At 39.6% G+C, this 15,994-nt stretch overlaps 1 protein-coding gene across 8 annotated transcripts in view; it reads left to right on the top strand.

Annotated features, from left to right (window-relative positions):
- Nucleotides 1-15,994, top strand: part of brinp1 (bone morphogenetic protein/retinoic acid inducible neural-specific 1) — a 168,667-nt gene that overhangs the window by 48,761 nt on the left and 103,912 nt on the right. The window lies entirely within an intron of this gene.

The raw sequence follows: 15,994 nt of genomic DNA, 5'->3' as shown, positions 1-15,994 counted from the left end.
CACAGTGACCATGAAAACAAATTGCAGTGAGCGTTCCAAACAGCCCGACCCACCGGTACAAATTGACTGGTCGCCCTGGTTGTAAATTGGAGTAGCAGATCAGTGCATCTTCGAGCAGCGAGGGGGAAGGAAAACGAGCGACATCAGCTGCTCTAGTGTTTTGTCGGAATGAAGCCTCTACCACGAGTCTCACCCCATATCGCGCTCTCCTCTAAGCGCCAATGAGCACTGAATAGCTTTGTAAATTTCCCTTGGGACTCCGGCAGCCTCTGCGAATTAAAGGTGGAAAGTGGTTGAATTAAATTTGCAGAGCGACAAAAACCATGTGTCCTCTTCTTTTTTTCTTTCGTCTTTTTTTTTTTTTTTTTAGCTCGGCGTATCATATCACAAATGATTACCCTCGAGGCACGGTGTACGGACAATGGCAACCTGATCAGCGATAAACAAATCCGGCCCATCTCTAATAATATGGGCGCGGCGCCTAATTCCAAAGATAAACACAGCTTTAAGAGGTGCCAGCCTCTTGTCTTGTTCTTTGAAAAGGTCAGTGGCCATGTGAAGAGAGGGAAGCGAGGAGCCACAAGGCACCAATTACTCTCTCCCCCTGCACGTAAGGGCCTCAAAAAACATGCCAACTTGAAGTAATCATCAACACTGTTGATTGTAATCTTCAAACTGCCGGGCACATTTGGTGGAAAGAATTGTTGGGAAACTTTTGACTTGTTGGTCATACATTGTCATACACATTTCATGCAGGCCACCATGAAATTCTTGAGAATAAATTTTACAATAGAATACAATACAATTTCCCACTTCAGCCATATTGTACTGAGAAGCCATCACAGAACTTTTTGACACATTCACGAATTTCATATTCAGATAATTTCTTCTTTGCTTTCAATGGGACACTTAGGCAGTGGTATCGCACGCTCTCGCTCTTGCTCTCTCTCTCTCTTGCTCTCCCTCTCTCTCTCTCTCTCTCTCTCTCTCTTAGACACACAGATACTCACAACAATAATAATCATAATAATTGTAATGTTCAGTCTGATTCACCATAAGTATTTTTGCCAGCGCACGTCTGGTGTTGTATGTAAACAGACCCATGTACCCCTCTCCCACGTTGGACAAGCAAGTTCCATTTTGGCTTTCGTAATGTATTCAGTTAAAATTTGGTGGCAATTATTGGATTACTGCCAACTGGATTCTGTATTGTTTTGCACGTTTACTGTCACTGCTTAATTGGTTTTGAGGCATTCCATCTGGAAACCCTGAAATTTATAAGTACAGTATTTGCCAGGTTTCATGTTTTTGCAAATATCGGTGTGTCGTCAAGTATGTTGAAGCCTGCCAAAGGGTGATGATAATGTATATATAATATTATAATAACTATTGAAGCTGCAAAGATAGAAAGGAATGTTCAGGCTAGTATTTCCACACTTTTTTCCACAACCCGTGATAGGAAATAGATCTTTTAGCATGTAGCCAATTACAGACCAGCAAAATCCTAATAAAGCTCTGAGAATATAATAACTTTGAACATGGCTATAGTTGCATATGTGCAGGCGCTTTTCATTCTGTAATGCAGCAGCGATGATAAATACGATATCAAGGGATTTGCAAGTCTCTGAAAATGGTGCAATGAAAATACGCAATGGCCCAGTTTTCCATTTTAAATGAGCTTTTCCCTGCCAGTAGAATATATCCCCCCTCCTTTATTCCATTGTTAGAAAAAGTGTTCCTTTAAATAAATGGAAAGATTGCTTGCTTTATTTGATATCTGATATCTTTCATACTTCTCTGCAGGTCATTACGCCGCTTGCATATTGAGCAGATTGGACGGGAGATGTTTCAAAAAGAGCAATCAATCAGAAGTGTGCATTTTCATAAATATTTTTTATGTCTAAATAACATCCTCCACCACACGTCTTTGATTACGGTACAATGCCGATTCGAGGCCTTCAGAATGCATTAATGGACGTCGGATTTGCATTTATATTGGATTTTGGTGTGGGGCATGCGAGAACCTGAGATGGAGCAAACAAAGAGCATCATATGAAACACACTGGTAGCCCATAATAGAGTACAAGAGAGAGAATGAGTGATGCTAGTCTGAGCAAAACAGGCTGTTGAGATTCAACCACTAAAAGAATCAAGCAATGCTACATATCCAGTGTAGAGATCGTGCCATAGGTATAGACAAAATATTTTTTTTTGCATAGTTTTTTAGTAATAGTACATACTAAGTATTTGTGCTCGGACTCAATGTCTAAATCCCCAATCGCTATTCGCATTGACTGTAATGAATGACTAGCAAATAACAATCTAACGCCTTGTACTGTTTCAAAATAAAGAAATGTCATTGTTCTACGACAACAAAAAAAAATCCAATTTGATTATTTGAAAACTATCTTTGCTTAAATCTTGGGTGCTGTGTTTTGGGGGTCGCAGATTTGATAAGAACATTCAAGAAGACAGCTGACACGTTTTGGCTGGCACGTTTTAGCAACTGCTTGTCCCTAAACTACGCTGGTTAGAAACATCTGTTTCTCTTTAGACAGCTAGTTATCTTAGCTACTAGTGAGTGGTACCTGTTAGGTCTCATAAAACATCTGCCATGACGTTGAATGAATCTCGAATAACTTTATCTGCAGTAGTTGCAGTCTACCATGACCATCCGTTTGGTTCTTCATGGCCACTGGACACCTCATTCGGCCGAAAATATCATCTCGAGGGAGAGTGTGACTCTTTGATCGGCAACAACTCTGCCTACAACTGCACAAAGGAACATGTCCATCAAGTCAAAACGGCGGTGGCAATAAACAACACTTTGACACTCATTTGTTTTTGGGACTTCTAAGTACCATGAAATTCTGTCTGCTGGCTTTTGCATATACTGTAAGTTGTACATATTAGACATAAGGTGCTTGCTCCTGTAGGGTGCACATATTAGTCTGACAATGGTAGGACTGCGACACAGGAAGAGTTGATTCGTTCAAGAAGTAAAGGAATAAAACCTCAGCAAAATCCCAGAAATTCCAATTGTTCTATTTATATGCTTTACTACCATGGTTAGCTACAATAACAGTTGCTTAATGTTTTAAAATCCCATTGTATCTTAGCATTAGGATAGCGGCTTTATGTTAGGCTAATGATCATTGTCGTGATGGTGTGTTGGAAGTACTTTGAATTAACATTTATGACAAATAAACAGCTTGAAGCGAGAACATTTGGACTCTCTTTTGGAGAACTTAGCTATCTGCCAATTCAAACTTTCAGGGAGGAACAGGGACAAATGCTAGACAAAAAAATGCCAACCTTAAAGTAGGCGCACACGAGTGAAATAACACAAAAGTTAGGATGATGTTGTATGCTTGTGCAGAACAGATCTGAATACTGAGGCGAGTTGGTGTGCAAATTTGATTTGAAAATTTTAAGAGTTAAAAAGAATGTGAGAATAGACAAGAGTGTAATCCTCCAGGGATTGGGATAATTTGCAAAGAAAATGCTACTTTGTTTGAACTACAAGAGTTAAAGCTTGGGAAAATACAGTGGTTCCTTGATTTATGACTTCCCCTTGGGAAAAAAAAAAAAAGTAAATGAAGGTACGCCTGTAGCTGGAGCTGATTGTCCGTACTTTACTGCATCTTCAGTTCTACATTTATTGACAAGTTTAACGTTATTCATGTCCAATATTTTTAATTTTTTTTAATTTTTTTTTTTTTTTTTTACATTTGTCAAAAAGCTTTTGAAAACATTTGGATTTGTGCAATCTCCACCTTGTAGCATCCACTGTACTAATACATTAGAATTGCAAACAATCATGTAAAAGAACATAATTAGATGATGATGATGATGATGATACTCAAAAATAGCCCTGAAGCAACTCAGTCGACACATCCTTAATTACTGGATCACAGTGACAATCAAAAACCCAAAGCCAGTGGCGACCAATTAGCATAAAGCCTTGGTCAAAGTGTTAAGCTGCTCATTTGCACATTGTTGGCTCCGGGTGAGTCGCTGTGTGAGACTTTATCGGCATCGACGTGTCACAAAGATGCAACTCCACGCAAATTGGGCTGTTCTGATAGTTTACGTGCTTGTAAAATGAGCAGATATTTGATATGTAATCTAGTTTAGAATAAAATGTCTTTATTAGTCCCACAATGGGGAAAAGCTGCAGTTTAGATTTTCATTACACAATCAATCTAAAAATCCAGAATCGTGCGGAAAATTTGACATGAAAAATAAATACTTTATTTTCAGATGTGAATGGTAAACGCTACATAGGTGCTACATATAATGCACAGATAAGGATATGGACAGCGGCAAAAATCGTTGGCAATACACTATTTTATGTAGCAAGAAAATACCGTATTTTCTGGATGATAGCATGCAGTGGGTAATAAGCCTTGCCTATGCTGTGTAGCTTTTAAAAAACTCCATGCGTATATAATCCCTATGTATTGGTACATTTTAACAAGTTGTTGTTGATGTTTAAACTGAGACCCACTAGCAACCCAAAAAACTAAGAAAAATATTAAATATGGCGGATGGCTCACATTGCCGAAAAAAGTAGCAACTAGTTGTCTGGAAAATATGGTAGTTGAAAATTATGTGAATACCATTACTATCAAAAGTCAAGTGACAACAAGGTATATACATATAATACTCTAGGATACAATACATACTTTATAGGCAGATGTATATACAAATCTACAGTGAAGAAAAGTATTTGAACACCCTGGTATATTGCAAGATCTCCCACTTTGAAATTATGGAGGGGTCTGAAATTTTTATGGTAGGTGCATGTCCACTGTGAGACAGATAATCTAAAAAGAAAAATCCAGAAATCACAATGTATGATTTTTTATTTATGATTTATTTGTGTGATACAGCGGCAAATAAGTATTTGAACACCTATCAGCTAGAATTCTGACCCTCAAAGACCTGTCCAACTTTAAAAGTCCACCTCCACTCCATGTATTATCCTGAATTAGTGTGAGGCCGTTAGCTGCATAAAGACACCTGTCCAACCTATATAATCAGTAAGACCCAAACTTGTAACATAGCCAAGAACAAAGAGCTATCCAAAGATACCAGAGACAAAATTGTACAATCAGTAATCATTAGAAAATGAAAGAAGCTAAACATGACGGTCAATCTCAATCGGAGTGGGGCCCCATGCAAGATATAACCTTGTGGGGTCTCAATGATTCTTAGAAAGGTGAGGAATCAGCCTAGGACTCCATGACAGGACTTGGTCAATGACCTCAAAACAGCCTGGACAACTGTTTCCATGGTGACAGTTGGTAATACACTTAGACGCCATGGTTTGAAATCATCCATGGCACGGAAGGTTCCGCTGCTTAAACCAGCACATGTCAAGGCCCGTCTTCAGTTTGCCAATGACCATTTGGATGTTACAGAGAAGTCATGGGAGGAAAGTTTGGATGTCAGATGAGACCAAAATTGAACTGTTAATTCCACTAACTGTGTTTGGAGGAAGATGAATGATGAGTTCCATCCCAAGAACACCATCCCTACTGTGAAGCATGGGGGTGGTAGCATCATGCTTTGGGGGTGTTTTCTGCACATGGGGCAGGATGTCAGCACTGTATTAAGGAGAGGATGACCGCGGCCATATATTGTGAGATTTTGGGGAACAACTGCTTTCCTTCTGTCAGAGCATTGAAGATGGGTCGTGGGTGGGTCTTTCAACATGACAATGACCTGAAGCACACAGCCAGGAAAACCAACCAACCGTAAGAAGCATATCAAGGTCCTGGTGTGGCATAGCCAGTCTCCTTGACCTAAACCCAATAGAAAATCTTTGGAAGGAGCTTAAACTCCATGTTTCTCAGTAACTGCCCAGAAACCTGTATGAGCTAGAGAAGATATGTGTGGAGGAGTGGGCCAAAATCCCTCCTGCAGTGTGTGCAAACCTGGTGAACAACTACAGGAAACGTTTGACCTCTCTAATTACAAACAAAGGCTACTGTACCAAATATTAACATTGGTTTTCTCAAGTGTTCAAATACTTATTTGCAGCTGTATTACACAAATAAATTGGTAAAAAAAATCATACTTTGTGATTACTGGATTTTTCTTTTTAGATTATCTCTCTCACTCTGGAAATGCACCTACAATGAAAACTTTGTACATACAGACACTAATGTACTGTTGTGTGCTAGAAGCTGTAAAAGTAGACACAATGAATCGAGCAACCCCCCAAAAAGGACACCAATAGAAAACAGAAAACACATGTAGTGACAACTATACCTATGAATATGTATCCAAATTACACTCTGCAGTACTATGCATCGCGTATATGCAGATGTGAAGGTGAGCAAAGGCAGCAACAATCGTCAGTGTCATTGTTTGTGTATTTGTTATGTAGCTGGGTGCTTGATTCAATATGTTGTGACATATGCCATGATACAAACGCATTATGCGTCGTGCTAACACATTTCCTCGTCATTATTAATTATGCCTAATCAGTCAGTACACAAGCCTTGAATGAATTATCTGTACTTCTCATTTGCATATAAAAACTTATTTTCTCCAACTCTGCTCTCTAACTCTTTTTCTTTCAAACACCCTAAAAGATATGTCGTTTTTCTCATGCTTTTATTTTTTATATGGCCAGCTTTTTTTAAACTTCAACAAGGTGCACAATTTGTCTAGACTTAAGTTCTCTCATTAGCTAGAATGAGAGGTCTGAAATTGGGAAGCTGATTTGATAGTCTACAATTTTTCACTCCCATGCTTGAGTCACTGCGATTGGCTGGCAACCGGTTAAGGGTGCACCCCAGCTCCTGCTCGATGACAGCTGGGATGGGCTCCAGCACTCCTGCGAACCTCGCGAGGATAAGCTTCTTAGAAAATGGATGGATGGATGTTTAATTCAACAGGTGTACTACCGTGGTAGCCACTGGAAAAGGAGGAGATGAAGAGGTGGTGAGGTGGCAGGAAGTCGGGATGGATGAAACAGACAGAAGAATAAAGGAAAACAAAAAGGTGGGTGGGTGCAGGATCCATTGGTACCCATTAGGGGAGGGGACGAAAAGGCGCTAAAAGTCAGGGGGAAAGTATAGTAAGTGGTGGAGGCATGAAAGCAGGTTTTCTGTGTTTAGTATCAAACAAACGAGCACTGGCGGTGAGCTCCAAGTCAGTATGAGAAAGGAGAGACACTTTTGACTCACCCACAGAGCACCAAAAAAAAAACCCAAAACATTTGTATAAAAAGTTGCCATCTCATCATCTCTTTGTTTAGAAGATCCCATTTGCTGGCTTATCTAACAAGCTGAGTCATTTTTGTACAACCACACAAATGACTATTTTTAGCAGTACAAAAGATAATGGTTGTTTTTGCTCTTAGAAGGTGTACTGGAGTCAGAGTCATGATCAATATTGAAACTTATTAAAGGAGATATAGATCTATACTCATCGTCATTGGGGTTGCCAGTGACCTGGACCCAATCCCAGGTGAGTAGAGGTGAGGTACAGTCAGGACTGGTCGCCAGTCGATTACAGTGCACATATAGACAAGAAAGCACTCACATTCCTAAGGGCAATTAAGAAGTTTCAATGAATCTAAAATGAAAACAAAAAGAATCTTTGATTAAAGGATGAAAAAGAAACCAAAAAAATGACATTGCACTTATTTTAAGTGAAAATATGAAGACACTTTATTCTACTCAAAGTCTAGACAAGATGTTTCGCCTAAAATGCAGGCAGCTTCTTCAGTTCAAAAATTTAATGTGTGGAGTTCCTCTATTTATGCCGTGGTGGGTTTGTTCCTTGAGGGGTGTTCCACAATAGACAGTAGCTGAGTCATCACAAGGATAAAGTCCCCAGAAGCAAACTCAGCCTTTTTTTTTTTTTTTTTTTTTTTTACCCCCAGTGCAGCGAGGTGTTCAATGACCTCTACATTGGAGAAACTTAGCAGCCGCTGTACAGGCACATTCTGGATAGGGAGGGCAAAGATGTCAAACTACAAAAGTCATCTTGAAACAGAGTAGGCGGCTTGGGGGATCTCCCATTATCTGCCTGTAAGTCCTGACATCTCTCACATGAAAGATCACCCCGTTTAACAGAAAGAGTCGCCCCAACGAGCTACTTTACTAAAAACAACTTACTGGTATCCAGGACTGTTGTTTCACTAAGTACAATGCCCAACAACACACTATTGTTAACCACCCAGAGGAAACACACTCACCAAGGCATCAAGAGGGACACCATGCATAACATTTAGAACTAAAGAAGTCTTTTGGATTCAAGGTGACACATCTTCAACATACAAGAACAGTTCAGTCACCTTGATTCAAACTTTGTGGATTACCACGATCCGGACCTACACCTACAATTTTTGATAAGGGTTATAAAAAACAAATAAGAATGATCTTGAGTAGTTTTGTGCAGCCCAGTACAGCAGCATGTTGGTCATTCGCCAATATTTTTCTTTATATACGCCTTGCTCCAAGTAACTAAAAAATTCATGTTTGTGATCATGAAGCCCCAAAGGCAGCAGCTGTTCGGTTCTTGAAAATCTTGTGTGCTGCATTCCTTCATCTATACAATCTCTCCCTTTGGTGTATTACTGTACCACGTCTTTTTTTTGTGTGTCCATATACGGTATGCTGTGCTATCCATGCCACTTCCAACAGCAGTGGGCGAAACGCCCCAGCTGTAGGCCGACTCAGCGGCAACAAGGAAAAGGGTGGCTAATTAGCGTCGTAACAGGGGGAGGCGAGAAGGGAAGTGCCAGGGTTAAGCGCCGACTAATTCACCGCGTGGGTTGCTGCCACCCTCCCACGAGACAGTGGCAATCTCCACAAGAGCAACACAGTGCTCGGAGGAGGAGACGTCTGTCTCGCCACCGCCGTCGTGTCATATTAGCCGCTTAATCTGTCTAATATAGTGAAAGAGCATCTGAAACGTACATGTAATAATATTTTGGAAAAAGCTGTCGCGCTGGCCATGAAGTTAATGGAGTTTATGTGTCGTGGGCTGACACTTTAATCTGCAGCCGTGAAAGTTGCCCATTGAATTCCGCCATTCCCAGTTCAAATTTCCATATTTAAATACTATATATGACATTCTGAGTTTGTTAACTCCCTGTTGGAGGTTAATGCTGTACTTTACTGTGTGGGTAGAGCGCCAACAGTATGTGTAAAATAACTCACATAGTACAGTGAACTCCTGCTATGCATTGCATTGTTTCTTATGTACTGTTTGGGTAAAATTTTACCTGGTGTGACGTTTGATAGCGATCCACATGTGCTTTTTAATCATCGTAAATGTGTGGTGCTATTTGCTTCTTGCGTGATGAAGAGGCCTACGACCAAGTTCCAATACTGTACTCCCAGTTAATCACTGATGCCAATGAAGCGCGCTCAAGTATTTGTTTAGTGGGGCATGGGTGTCACATGCCGGATGCACAAATACATCATTGGGTGCCGTTTTAGGCACGACCAAAAAATGTCTGAAAACTCAAGTGGTGCAATACAGTTTTTCAGCATTTATCTTCATATATGTATGTATTGTATTTCGAAATAAATGTCAAAATTCACTTTATTGAGGCTTGTGAAAGTGTAGACGTATATGTATGAATATTTGTATGGGAAGGTGGATATCATGCTGTAGGATGCTTGAAACTTTTCTAGCACATTTGAATGGGTTTCCCTAGAAACATGCACCTGTTGGTTTTTGACATGTCAGGGGCAAATCGTAAAACTGTGTAAGTCTTCAGTTCGGTGTAGGAACAATGACCTAACAGCAGATATAGCAGAAGAGGCAGATTTAAGTGACGGATGTTTATTGAGAGATGGGCCAGGGGGAGTCAAATCCAGACAGAGTTGTGGCATGAGCGCCATAGGCACTCGGTTCTGCTGAGAATGAGGTGAGGCAAACAAAGCAGGAGGGTAGGTGAGGGTGCCTTGGCAGTAACTCTGACAGGAATATAGAATAGTGGTTAAATCACGGCAAGAGTGCATTAAGACGACTCACTCTATAACAGCGAGAAAGAGTCCGGAAGTTTTTTTTTTTTTTTTTTTTTAAGACTCGACCCAAAGCTGATGACGATTATGGTCTACAGCTGCTTTGGCATCCCGACCTTTAAACCTGCACACAGACACTCATACGGAGGGCAAAATGGGGAAGAGATTTGACAGAAAGAACATCAAAATCATCATCATGGCTGACATTTGTTAATGTCCTTGAGAAAATAGTATGTATATCACATAGTTTCATAGATATTTCCATCCAAAAATGAGTACTTTAAAAGGTAAAAAATACCCGTTCCTTTTTTACTGAAACATTTATTAGGGATTGCATATCCTTTTCATAATGTCAGGCAAGCTAGAGTTTGTTTTAAAAAGATCTCTTGTTCATAATTTAAAATAAACCCGGAACGGCTCAGACTACCAGAGACAAATTGCTGGTGTGTTTTTGACATACCTGGTAATAAAGACAAGTCTTTCATAGGAGTAGTAGTTATAGCAGTGTAGTTATTTACGTCATTCATCTAAGGATTAAGTGAAAAAGAATAAAAATTGCAGATGATTTTGCTTTGTTTTAAATAATAATACAGTGAATCTTTATTTATAATCATTATTACTTCTAGGCCCTCTTTGTGTGACACACTATAAATATGACATGAATATTAATATTTCTCTCCTGGTAAACATGTTTTAGTTTTCCTTACCTTTTCATTTTCTAATGGAAATTGGCCACCGGAGTGAACAAAAAGCTGGCCACGCATCCATCAGTTCAGCGCCGCAGCTGGTAAACGCATTCAGCTTGATCACACATGAAAGTAAATGCTATGTTTACAGCACAAGGCAACCTGCCGCTCTCTGTATTTCCAACATAAAGGAGCTAGCATAACAATGCCTGACATTGCCACACTTTTCCTGAGAGTAAAAGTGAGTCAGATGTTCTGTAGGAGGCTCAGAATATAAGCTTTTCTTTCTTTCTTTTTTTTGTTTACTGTTTGTGTAGGTCAGAGAAAACCAGCACCGAGGCAAACTGGCAGGTGGCTACATGAAAAAAAAATTCCAGCCCAAAATTGCTTTATATAGCTCCACACAGGCGGGTCTGGGATTGAACCCGCGACCTCAGAACTGTGATGCTAACGCTTTCCAGCTGCGGCACTGTGTCGTCATATATATGTGAGTGTGTGTGTGTGTGTGTGTGTATGTGTATATATATACACACATACACACACATTTTGGGTTTTCCAAAACTTTTTTCACAATTTAAAAGAGTTCCTTGGTGTGTTGCCTCTCATGTGCTTCATATAATGATAGTCCAATGGTAAGTCTGGCTTTTGTTACCATGATGACCAGGGGGGGCACATTGGTGTTACAATGAGGACAGCTTATACTTGCAGGAACAAAGTCCTGAGTATGGAACAAAAGCAAGTGCTTGTAAAACTATAAAAACATTTTAACTCATGGACTTCTTACTTGCTATACTTGTGTATGTGTCACTAGTACACATGAACAAACATACTGTGATGGGGTTGCTAATTTAACAAAATAAGTAAATGCAGCTCTGGTTACCTTTTGGGTTTAACCTATTAAGTATTTCTGACAGTGCAGTCTGTCCATTGCTTGAAAATGGGAGGTCTTTGCACAGCCTAGCTGACAAGTCGTGGCCAGTAAAAGTCAGTTTGGGAATGACGTTACATAAATTAGCATGCTTCTTATGTTACAGCTAGCCATTTTCAGAAATAGGCAGATGAAATATTTACTTTACTTGATTTGACACTTGATGGGTATGAAGGTACTCCAGAAATCCAAATATTTGTAGCAACAGTTGCTTTTAAGTGTACAGGATCAAAATCATAGAGAAGGGCATTATTTGTATCTCGATTTCCTGCTATAGTGTGTGTTTTTAATCTTCTGACATTAGGTCCAGTTCTATTCAGGAAGGCAGAGGATGCTGGTAATTCAATCCGTATGTGTAATGGTAGCATTGACAAAATTTGCTCACCCGCTGCGCCTCATAAAACCAGATTAAGGTCAAACTGGCCAAAGATACATTTCTAGGAAGCCTCCAACTCTGAGAAAGAAAAATAAAGCAGATGAATAATTTAGAGTTCTTTTTTTGTTTCTTTCCCGAGAAAGTATATGTTATGTATAAAGAGAGGTTTTATCAAACCAAAGAGGACACAGTCTGATATCTTGCGGGCATTTGTTCCGATCTCCGGGGTCTTGCACAGCAGAGACCTGCTAAGTGGCTCGAGCAAGAAACAACATGTATCTCATTTTCAAAAGTGCAGGCTGTGAACCAGCTGTGAAATTGTACATTTACACCATGCGCATGTCCTTGTTGAGACTTTGGACAAGATATGTAACACCTAAAGTATTATTCGAACACTTGATAACCACTCTAAAAATATATATGTAGCTGCAACACTCCATTTTGTTTTCCACTAAATGGTTCGGGGATATGTGGCAAGCCCGATAATTTTTTATTTATTTTTAATAATACATTCTGCATGTGGCTTCAAATGTTTACCATCATTGGATTAATTGTTACTGAGTTACTATATGGTCAATTTGCTGAAAATATCATCTGACCCCACACCTTTTTCATAATGTTCTTTGACATTGTGGAACAGTGATGACTGGTTAGGGTGTCTGCCTCACAGTTCCGAGGACCTGGGTTAAAATCCTGGCCCCGCCAGTGTGGAGTTTGCATGTTTTCCCTGTGCCTGTGTGAGTTTTCTCCAGGCAATCCGGGTTCCTCCCACATCCTCAGAACTGTGAGACAAAGACACTAACTAGTCAGGCACTGTGCCCAAATTTGGAGTTGATTGAGTGAAAAACGGAAATATGCATGTATGCAAATCTGTGCTTGGCTTAATCGAGACGTCAAGTCAGCCTGTAGACAAAAGGGATCTAAAACGTAATGATTTTAAAAAATATATTTTCAGGTATATACTCAACAGCAACCTGACTTAAATGTGACTGCATTGGGAACATGTTTCATTTGAGGAAATATCTGACAGGTACTATGACGCAAATTGAATCCAGCAGCAAATAGATGGAAAATAATAAGTGACGGAGGTTTCTTTGAACTGCATGGATGCCACAGCTTGGCTCTGGAATGGTGTGATGAAAGGAGTGGTATTAGCAGTTCTTTCATTCTCTGCTACAAAGGGTCACAATAAATAAATTAATTCATCATAGTTCAAGGTGATTGTCTTTAAATTATTATATTCCATATGACTGCAGATCAGAATATTTTTGCTTACTTATATAACATTTGGTCTATTTTGGCAATGTCAAAAAAAAAAAATAAGACGATAATGAGTGGTGTTGACCTGTTAAAATCAAATTTGATTCAGCATGTCATTGCTGTTCAATGAAAAGTATGTTTCTAAATGTTTGGCGGCGGTGGGGGGGGGGGGTAAACGAAAGCTCTCAAACAAATTCTCCACATTATTAATGTTCAATGAACAACATTTATATTAGACTATTCTTTTCTGTATACGTGTTCAAATATTAAACCAGGGGTGCTCAATGCGTTGATCGCAATCGACCAGTTGCTCGCTTCATCACAATTGCTGAGTACACTAACAGGACTACTATACCATCATATTCCATTTAATTACTCATGTTCCATTTGCAGACCTTAATGGTTAATAATAAGGGTGTTTACAATTTCTGTTTTAGCATTTTATCCTGTTGTATGAAATATGAAGTTCAGTTAATTTGGTGTATGTTGACCATTTCTGGGAATTTCCAGCACGAGGACCACCATATGAGTAGATGGGAAACTGCGAGATGTGCCAATGTACCTCCAAAAATATTGATTTACCATTTCAAACAGACACAAAAGAGTTGGTAAAATGAAGCTAACAGAGCTGGTTTTAGGCTCGCTAAAAACTTTTCCACAGACAAATTTGAATATATTGTAGATATACACTAACCCTATTGCAGATGTATCTCTGTTCACAAAATCAGTTAACGAAAATCAAGAATTTTTTTTGTGAAACTGACATCACACGTTCAGGATAAACAAAACCACCGTTATCAGAAGCTAATGCTGAATCTGCGTGTCCAACAAAGCTCTGCTTACTTTTTTTTCTTTGAAATAATCTTACAGTGTAGTCCAACTGAAAAGTGGCACTTGATCTTCACCAGGCTGAGCTGACAAGTAAAAAAAAAAAAAATGAGTAAGTGTGTTAATGACCGAAATTATTTCTGATATTTCAAATATAGCTCACAAAATATTTCCGGTGTTGTTTATTTTTACACTTGATGGGTGGACCGGCACATCTGACACCCAATTGTTTGTATACAAACAAGAAAAAGTCACTTTTCCATATGTCACTGAGCTACATCAACAGAAATAATATTAGATATTACTGTCTAAAGATTTCAATTCAAGCTTCTTACAGGATTGCTTCTTTGAACCAAAGTAGTGAGACCAATCTCGCCGGTTTAGAGCACTGTTATGCCACTGGCAATATTGCCTGTCACTCCAATTGCCTACTGCAATGTTGCTATATTGCTGATTCTATATCTCACTTTGTCTATAGCACCTCTACGATCAAAATAAATGAATACGAATTCCATTGCTGCATTTTTTGGGGGGTTGGCGAGATGACAGCACGAAAGTAAAAATATATAAATCAAGCCCAAACGAACAGCTCAGGTCAAGCGAAATAACACCCGACCTCTTGCTCTGACTGTGTGTGTCTTCCTATTGTTTTCTCCCTGTGCACTGTAGCGTGTGATTAAGATGCATCCTATAATATTTGGAACACTTCTTGCCAGATTAATTTCACGCTGGAATTTCATAGAGGATTTCATTTGCGACTCTGTCTGAGTGATTTATGACGGAACTTTGCCTCCTTATTAGCAAGAAAAAGTCTTTTTTTTTTTTTTTCTCCGCCCCCTGTGGCAGCCACATAATACCTCAGAAGGAAAAAAAGTTCGGGAGGTCGACGATTATGGCAGGCTCTTCCTCAGCAATACCCGTTATTACTGCTCTCCAGGGAACGTTAACACAGAAAACTGCAGAACAAAGTATAATAATGCAATGTTAAACGAAAGAGAGCGACAGCACCAGATGCTGGCTTGCCTCATCTGCCGTAATTTAGCGAGATAAAAGATGTATAACGCAGATTACTAAAACATCTGTTAGGCTGTGAGGCATTTGACATTTGACTTGGTGACTGGATTGGGATCAGAGCCACAGTGAAAGGAGTCCATTTTTCTTTTGGTAGGGGGGAGACAATCAAGAATTCAAAGACGGCAATTAAATAGGGGTAGAAAAATATGTTGACATCTCCATCCATCCATTTTCCAGACCACTTCTCCTCACTGGAGCCACAGGCATGCTGGAGCCTATCCCAGCTGACTGTGGGTGATAGGCGGGGTACACCCCGAACTGGTTGCCAGCCTATCACAGGGCACCTATAGACAAACAACCACTTACACTCATATGCACATGTACGGGCAATTTTGAGTCTTCAATTAACCCACCCTGTATGCTTTGGAAATCTGGGAAGAAAAAGGAGTACACGCAGGCACAGGGGGAGAACATGCAAATAACACATAGTCGAAAGCGGATTCGAATCCAAGTCCTCTGAAGTGTCAGGCAGAGGTGTTAATTTGAAAAATGAAATGGAATTTTAAGAAATATCACCAAGTGATTAATAGAGCTCACATATGCAGTTTGACAGTTGAAAAAAAAATGAGACTGGCCATCCAGACACATGAAGAGAGATGAAACAGTTTTCCTTCACATTTTCAAACAGGAGTATTACCATTTCAATTTCAAATTATTGCTACTACCGTATTTCGCATAATGAGCTGAGTGTGGCCCCTATAAGGGGTGAATGAGACAGAATGAGGAGGCTGTCGTGGAAGCAAGGTGGTGGTTTACAATATTTGAAAACAATGGGGGTGTCACTAGGGCTTCAACCCCACTAAAAACATCTCAATTCCTGCTAAACAAGTATTGTTCCCCACAA

Source organism: Syngnathoides biaculeatus, chromosome 17 (assembly GCF_019802595.1).
Source record: "Syngnathoides biaculeatus isolate LvHL_M chromosome 17, ASM1980259v1, whole genome shotgun sequence".
NCBI lineage: Eukaryota > Metazoa > Chordata > Actinopteri > Syngnathiformes > Syngnathidae > Syngnathoides > Syngnathoides biaculeatus.
Note: the sequence above shows the minus strand (reverse complement) of the source record. Positions and strands in the feature narration are given on the sequence as shown.